This window comes from Myotis lucifugus, unplaced genomic scaffold (assembly GCF_000147115.1).
Source record: "Myotis lucifugus unplaced genomic scaffold, Myoluc2.0 scaffold_418, whole genome shotgun sequence".
NCBI lineage: Eukaryota > Metazoa > Chordata > Mammalia > Chiroptera > Vespertilionidae > Myotis > Myotis lucifugus.
Genome location: NW_005871466.1, coordinates 77788 through 86454, shown reverse-complemented (window position 1 = coordinate 86454; position 8667 = coordinate 77788).

Sequence of the window (8667 nt, the reverse complement as noted above, 5' to 3'; positions counted from 1 at the left end):
TCGGCACCCAGTCCCACGACTGCCCGCCTGAGGGAGGACAGAGGCCGTGTGTATGTGAACATGACCTGGCTGCGCGCTGCGGTCACCTCCGATCCCCGGGGTCACCATCTTCCCTGCACGCAGAACGCCTGGCGGCCCTCGAGGGCTCTCTCCCGCCTTCCAGCCCGTTCTCCCGGGGCTGCCGGCTCCCCTTTAACTCCACGTTGTGACCCGTAGGCTCTCCTTACACTCCCCGGCGCCACAGCTGTGGCTCTCATGCCCTCCCGGCTGTGGCTCTCACGCCGTCCCCGCTTGGCTGCGTCGTGAGGACGTTTTCTCCATCGATCACCCGGGTCACCAGGCGTTTACGTAAATCACATCCTCACACGATGTCAGAAACCACGAGGGTAAATGTCACACATGACATTCATTAGGTTTTGTACAAACAGAAGGAAGCGCGGAAGGTTACTAATTACACAAAGAATGTGTCCCGTGGTAACGCACGTCAGGGCTGCGGCGAGACCGCGCGCTGGAGGAAGGGGCTGGGGAGGGAGAGCGAGGCGCTGCAGTTGCCGTGGGCGGGCCGAACAGAACAGCCGAGGGTGTGTGTGGTTTAGGTCTGGATGTGTACCTGCCCCTCCTGTGAACTTCCTTCCTTTGAGGGGTAAGTCTAGGCTGTGGATTGTGGTGATGGTGAATGTGAGGGAAACTTGAAAATACCTTTGGGAGGTGCTTACAGCGGCAGGAGGGGTGTGAATCCCAGCTGACACCAGGCAGCCAGGATGCCTGCAAGCGCTCCCGCCGCGGGTCTGGTTGAATGACTGAGGGCTGTGGCTAAACTGACGTCTGTGACCATCACAGTCCACCGGCCCCTGTGAACTGGGCACCAACACACGTCCTGGTACCTCGAACTGAGGACGAGGAATTCAACAACGGTGCCGTGTGCAGCCCAAAGGCGCTAACGCCCCGAGAGGATGCGAGGTTCATGCCTCCCCCTTGAGATCCCGCAGCAGGCGTGCTATGATATAAAATTAACGACTATCGATCCCTCGTCCGCTATCAGCGGATCTCAACCTGTGGGTCGTGACCCCTTTGGGGGTCGAACGACCCTTTCACAGGGGTCGCCTAAGACCATCGGAAAACGCATATATAATTACATATTGTTTTTGTGATTAATCACTACGCTTTAATTATGTTCAATTTGTAACAATGAAAATACATCCTGCATATCAGATATTTACATTATGATTCATAACAGTAGCAACATTACAGTTATGAAGTAGCAACGAAAATAATTTTAGGTTGGGGGTCACCACAACATGAGGAACTGTATTATTAAAGGGTCGCGGCATTAGGAAGGTTGAGAACCACTGTGCCAGATGATGGGGATAGAGAGAAGCAAAGGCCTGCTGGGCTGCGATCCTGCAGTTTTAGAAACGCCCTCTGCTGGTTCCCACCAGGCATCCTGCAAGCTGCCTGAGGGGGGGGTGTGAGACCTGCAGCTCCGCACCTTCAGGGGAAGGAGGGCTCTCCTCAGGAAACACCCTCCCTGGGGGCAGCTTGCAGATACCATGGCTTCAGGATTCTTGTGTGTGTGTGTGTGTGTGTGTGTGTGTGTGTGTGTGTGTGTGTAGCTTTCAGATGTGATGGCTTCAGGATTCTTGCACGTGTGTGTGTGTGTGTGTGTGTGTGTGTGTCGTTACTGGGGGTGGACAGCACTAACCCGACCAGCCATCGTGCTGTTCTTTGGAATCTGGGCAGTGCTCCAGCGCCTCAGCGGGAAGGGATGAAGGATGCTGTGTGGGCCGGGCAGGGTCCATTAAGCCCTGTAGCTGCAAAGCAATAGAGTGTGTGCTTGGCACACGTCAAGGGACAGAATCCACCAGAGACAGACGAGCGAGGGCCCCGTGCCAGGAGCATTAGATACACTTGCAGGACGGGCTGACATGCAGTCAGGACTCCGGGATGCTTTCTGCCTTCTCCCTCCCACTTGGCTGCCCGGGGGGCGTGCTTCCCAGAGGGAAGGCGAGGTTTTTTAATTGATTATTGATTTCTTTTTCTGTGTAGAGAGAAAGGAAGAGAGAAACAGAAACATCAATGTGGGAAACATTGATTGGCTGCCTCCTGCACGCCCCCTACTGGGGATCGAGCCTGAAACTCAGGCAGGGGCCTGACCAGGAATTGACCTCTTGGTGCCTGGGATGAGGCCCAACCCATTGAGCCACACTGGCCAGGCCAGGAGCACGTTCAAAGCAGCCTTATTTACGCGTGTCTGGAGATGATGGGGTGCCTCACAGATACTTTATCCTGAGTTGCAGCTTCTCTTGGATGTCTAGGCCGAGTCGCGAGATGCATATTGAGGCACCAGGAAGCGATGGGCAAGAGAGTGTGAGTGTCAGAGGCAGGGAGACCCACGTTCCAAAGCAGCTGTTGGACTTGCTGGCCGCGGCCCAGGCGCGGAGGGCTGTGCGCTCTCGTTGGTGAAAGTGGCCGGTCCTGCTTGCACCGAGGCTGGCAGGGGTGAGAGAGAACGTGTGTGGAAATGCCGAGCATGAGCAGTGACGAATCTCCACGTCGCACACCAGGCGTCTGCCCCCTCACTGCGCTGTGCCAAGTGGGCCTGGGCTGGGGGTCTGCAAAGAAGGGGGAGGAGGAAAGAGTCCATGGAAAGGCTCGATGACCTGGCTGTTCTGGACTCTTCCCGCCTGGAGAAGAGGGCAGGCGAGCCACCACTCCCCGATCGCTCTCCAAGCGGCTTCACACCCCTGAATGGCGCTGGAGTCATTCGAGAACTAGCTCTGCGCACACAGAGGCCGCCGTGGCGCGAAACACCGAGACGCTAATAAGCTGTGTCAGAGACGGTGGCAAGTGCGGTGCTGAGTCCCAGAAATGAGTCAAAGTACCGTCACGTCGTCCCACTTTCCCAGCGGAAGGACTCCGAGGAATGAGAGCCTCATGCTCGCAGAACGGAAGGTGGTTTCCCCTCCTGCAGGGTGTGTTCATTGAGGGGGGCGGTTAGGGCAGAGACCTCCCTGCACGCCCAGGGCCAAGCTCTGTTCTCCAGACGCCGCGGCCATCAGCAGCGCTGATCGGGTTCCCCGTTCGGCTCCGTTGAGGATGCCTCCCTCTCATCAGTGAGAGACCTCCTGCGGGAGGAAAGAGGCTGGCACCGGGGAAGGTTTGGGATCTGATGTCCCCTCCAGCACCCCAGTGTGAAACGGGGGATCGGGAGCCATTGCATTGGCCTTGTTTCCCACGGTCAGCATCCTGCTCACTGCCCTTTGGCCGCGGGCTCTCTGCTAATTCTCCCTAATTTGTGGCATCGCAGAAGGCAGTGCTGGATGCTCTGTTCCCTGAGGAGAGAGCACAGCGGATACTCCTTTGACCTGGATGCTCTACCTCTGCCGATACGTCTACGGACCCATTAGCTTTCGCCATTGTTGATCAACATTGAGGGCAACGTCCACCCAGTCCCACGTGTCTACTTTATGCTTTAAAATCCTAGTGATGCGTCGTCAACTTCAACACTGATTCTTGAAGTGCTGACTTCTTATCTTGATGTTAAAGGTAATAATAGAATAAAAACCCAACGATTATTCTTTGCTATGTTCCAGGTACATTAAACATCATGCTTTATTTATACCCATGAACTCATTTAATATTCACAATCATTTCCTGAGTTAGTTACCATCCTGTCCCCTAATATCAGATGAGGAAACTGAGGCAAATGTGTGTTCAAGGTCAACCAACCAGTAAAGACAGCATCAAGGTCCAACCCGAGGGAGTTTGTCTACAGAGCCCACAGCCCTTGGGGTTTTTAATTAAGGACTCGAGGTGTGTCTTGCTCTTTCTGCCCTTCTGGGCTCTGTGAGATGGAAGACAGACATAAACTTTATGGATCACACAATAATGGAATTACTGAGAACCTGTCATTACCCAAACAGAGGCCCCCAATAGTTGGTCATGGAGAACCGAGGCTAGCAGACTTCAAGTCCATTTTCTAACCGGCTCCAAGGACAGGATGTTGGAACTCTGGCTCATTTGAAGATGGGCAGAGGAGAGAGGAAACGGGCCCTGGAAGGTGTTGCTCGATGGTTAGAGTGTCGGCCTGGGCAGCTAAGGGTCGCTGGTTCCATTCCCAGTCAAAGGCACGCACCTGGGTTGTGGGTTCGATACCTGGCCCTGGTTACAGCTCATTCTGGAGGCAATCAATTGATGTCTCTCTCTCTCTCTCTGTCTCTCTCTTCCCCCTTCCCTTCTTCCCTTCCCCTTTCCCTAAAAACCAGTGGGGAAAATATTCTCTGGTGAGGATTAATGAGAGAGAGAGAGAGAGAGAGAGAGAAAGAGAGAGAGAAAGAGGGAGAGGGAGAGAGAGAAAGAGGGAGAGAGAGAGAGAGAGAACAGGGTGGGGGTTGTAGAAGCAGAGATTCCTCCTTCCTCAGCCCCTGGAGAGAGTGGAGGGTGCCTGGTGCTGAAGGCAGACAGCGGAACAGGAGGGGTTGGGCATGAGGCTGTGTTCTGGGCCCAGGCACCGACCTACCTTAAGTGCTGGCCAATCACAGCAGCTGCTCCTTGCTCCTGGGCAGGTGAGAGTAAGGGGAGGAGAGAAGGTGGGAACGTGGGAGAGGAGCCGAATCTCTCCTTCCGAGTGGCTCAGGTGGCAGCAGACCCGAGCTCCTGGTCTCCAGCTGAAACCAAGGACCAGAGTACAGGCAGCTGCTCGTCTACTCTCTCCTCCCAGCGTGGACTGTTGTCCAGACTTACGTGGCGGGGCCCTCCTTGCCTGCGGAGGAAGCTTCTGGATTAGAAACACCTGCCGGGAACCTTACTGGTGACCTTTTGGGGCACTGAGCCCCACAGCCAGGGCGAGCTGTAGTGTCTTTAAGGGGGTGTTGTCCCTCCCAGTGGTCACCGTGGGGAGCGCAGTGTTGATGTGCCCCACCTAAGGAACCATGATACCTGGACAAGGAGCCGGGATCGCACATTGTAAACACGTGTTCTAGGTGGTTCTTTTAGACACTGGAGTTCAAGAACTACTGCCCTAGAGGAAAGTAATAGCAACTATAAACTTGAGGCAAGTCAACCCTAGGCCAGATCTACTGTAAGATTCTGAACACCATAGACCAGCGGTTCTCAACCTGTAGGTTTCGACCCTTTTGGGGGTTGAATAACCCTTTCACAGGGGTCGCCTAAAACCATCGGAAAACACATATATAATTACATATTGTTTTTGTGATTAATCACTATGCTTTAATTATGTTCAATTTGTAACAATGAAAATACATCCTGCATATCAGATATTTACATTACGATTCATAACAGTAGCAAAATTACAGTTATGAAGTAGCAACGAAAATAATTTTATGGTTGGGGGTCACCGCAACATGAGGAACTGTATTAAAGGGTCGTGGCTTTAGGAAGGTTGAGAACCACTGCCGTAGACAAACGTTTTCCTACCTGGAGGCATAACACTTTGGATAGGTATAGTTGGAAGACCATCTTTGAGGTCATTTGGTCCATTCTCAGTAACGCAGAGACTCTTTTCAAGGAAAAGAAAATACCACTATTTTCTCCTCCCCAGAGTCAGGGGTCTACCATTTCTAGTCGAGAAAAATCTGAACTAGTTTAATGATCCCTAAGTCATGTGATCCCATGAAGTATATTCATATAGATTCTGGGACCTCACCATATACTCACTAATGGGAATGGGGAGGGCTTGGGGGTCTGATTTCAACACAGAAGAACAAGATAGTAACTAAAATTCAAGAACCATTGCCCGGCCGGCATGGCTCAGTGGTTGAGCTCAACCTATGAACCAGGAGGTCTCAGTTCGATTCCTGGTCTGGGCCCATGCCTAGGTTGCAGGCTTGATTCTTGGTAGGGGCGTGCAGGAGGCAGTCAATTGATTTTCTCTCATCATGGATGTTTCTATCTCTCTCTTCCTCTCCCTTCCTCTCTGAAATCAATAAAAAATATTTTTTAAAATTAAGAAAACGAAAAAGCAGAACCACGGATCTAGTCCACTCTTATTCAACAGAGGTGTGCACTCAGCAGTGGAGTGGAAGTGATTTACCAAATCAGATTTGCAGGAGGCCTTCCACTTGTCTGCAGAGCTGAGGTCGGCCTGGTGTGAATCCCATACAATTCTTTTTTCTCTCAGAAAGTCTGATGGTGTCCTGTCACTCTGAGTATTTGAAGAAGTTTGGAGGGCGAGAAATGTACTTGGCAATGACTCAGATTCTTCACTAACACTGCCATCCATCACCCCTCCCCACCTGTCAATTAGGCTCAGCTGTCAATCAATGAATTGTGTCTCTGAGCGCCAGGCGAAAGAGGAGGGTTGGGTTGGTGGATGTGTAGGTGGGAGAGTGGAGTCCTGGTGGGACTGGCTTCTGTGGGCTGATAATGAAACCCTTGGACAAGTCGACATGCAGATGGGAAGGTGGGCCATCTTATAACCCACTGAAGTCTAGCTTTCTCCTGACTTTCTCTTTCTAAAGTCAGGGCACCTGGCTTCTCATGGGTCCCAGTGGCTCCCCTCTCCTGGCTTCCATCCTCCTCCCACACCAGGCAGGAGTGGCCTGCGAATCCCAGAGGGCATTGCGGGAATGATGACATGGGGTTTCCGAGCGTTGTGGCTTCTCCTTTGCTTTCTCACGGGTCGTTGCTTTTGGGGAAACCAGCCACAATATTGTGAGGACACTTACACAGTCCCATGGAGTGTCCACCAGGCGGGGAGCTGAGGCCTCCACCAGCGGCCAGCACCCTCCGGCCAGCGGTGTGAGGACCGTCCTGGAGAGGGTCATCTGTCACCTGACCTCAGCCCCACCTTCAGGATTCAGCCCAGCTGACCTCAGACAGCCACGCCGATGGTCCTTGTGTGCAGGCCTCTGTGACCTGTGAGCTGGTACACGCTTTGTCTGAGTTTCAGAGAGATGGGTCACACAGCAATAAATTACGAACACCAATGTTTGAGGGTTACCCCACAGACAGAGGACGGCTGCTGTGTTTTCCAGAGGAGAACCACGACTCCTTGGTGTCAGCAGAGGTGGGGAAGCACCACAGGTGAGATTTATGGCTGAACCTCAATGCCAGGGGGCCCCGATTTTACATCACCTTGTGGATGACCCACTGTCACCCCTGGGCTGTGTCTTCCAACCTGCTCCCAAGGGACGTCCACACTCCGCTCCTTCTCAGTAGGTTTTGGGGAGAGATACTGTAATCGTCTTCTGTTACTGCTGCGACAAGTCAGCAGAGGCCCGTGGCCTAAAACAACACAGGTAGCTACCTCCTAGCTCTGTCGCCGGCCTCCTGGGCCAGAATCTGAGTCGGCAGGGCTGGCTCCTCCACCCGGGACGGGCCAGGCTCCCCACTCCATGCCCAGGACGCTTTTGAGCAATGCCGGCCAGGGGTTTTACAGAACACGCCTGAGCTGAGCTTCACATGAGCAGATAGAGACCGCGGCTGGTTACTAAGGACACCACGAGGTGACAGTCCCTCTCAGGCCGTCTCACCAGACCGTGCAATATGGTCGTGCCACCTGACCGGCAGGCCTGCCCTCCACGTTTGTTACCCATAGCAACGGCAGTCTGGAAACATTAATGAAAAATTACGGAGATAAACCCTTCCCGAGTGTCTTAGTGTGCCTTCTTCTGAGGCGTCCACGCACGCGCTCCTCAGACACACACATAGCACGCAGCCCCCGTGTGAGGCAGGATGAACAGAAACACCGCTAGGGATCCACGGGGAACCTCCGAATTCATGACTGCTCAGTATTTGGAAAATAACCACTAAAAGCCAGCGCTGCACTCAATTTTTTAATTAAAAGTTGAAATGGAAAAATCCCGAGGTCCCCCCACTCTGGGTCGGACCTGCCCATGCTGGCCTGTGGGAGATCCGTGTGGACTGCGGTCTCTGCCCCCGGGCTCCTGGCTCCCGTGTGACCATCTGCAAGGCCCTGCTCCCACCTCAGCACTCACGGGGCCACACTCTCCTCAGGCCGCGTTGTCCACTGTCGATTAGCATGACCAGCTGTCACGTACCCGGCGGTGCCGCTCTGTCTCTGGGGAGGTGCTGTTCAGCCGAATGCTGATCTGGGAGATGATTTTCCCAGCTGTGTTTGCATCCTCGGTGTTTATTGAGGAGCAAACGCCTCTGCTGGAGAATGTTAATGCCTGCTTCCCCCCTCCCCCCACCAGCTGTCCTGCCGCTCAGGGTTAGTACTGAGCGGAGGCAGCAAATCAGAGACACTCCAATGTCCGCCACACGCCCACCCTCCCTCCACGGTGGGGAGGGGTGAGCTGCTGGACTGGCGCTCTCTGGGGTGGTGGCTCAGGTCCTCCTCCCTCCGAGGGACAGCATCCGCTTTTCCCCGGGGACACACGCCACCCAGCAACCCCTAGGGGGAGACGGCACTGCAGCGAGGGACAGGGCAGCCCCAGAAATCTCGGGGGGCTGGGGTTCACCACACTGGCTCACCTGTCCGGAACCCAGGGACCTGAGTGGCCCTGAGAGCATGCAGTTGGCCGAGGGGAGGGGCTGCGTTAGCTGCCCCAGGTTCACGTGCAGCACGTCAGCGGCGTCCCAGACCCTTACAGAACATGACAGACTGAGCTGCCTGACACAGACCACCGACATGAACCCAGACCATGTCACCTTCCGAGGCCCAAACCCGTGCTGAGAACAGGA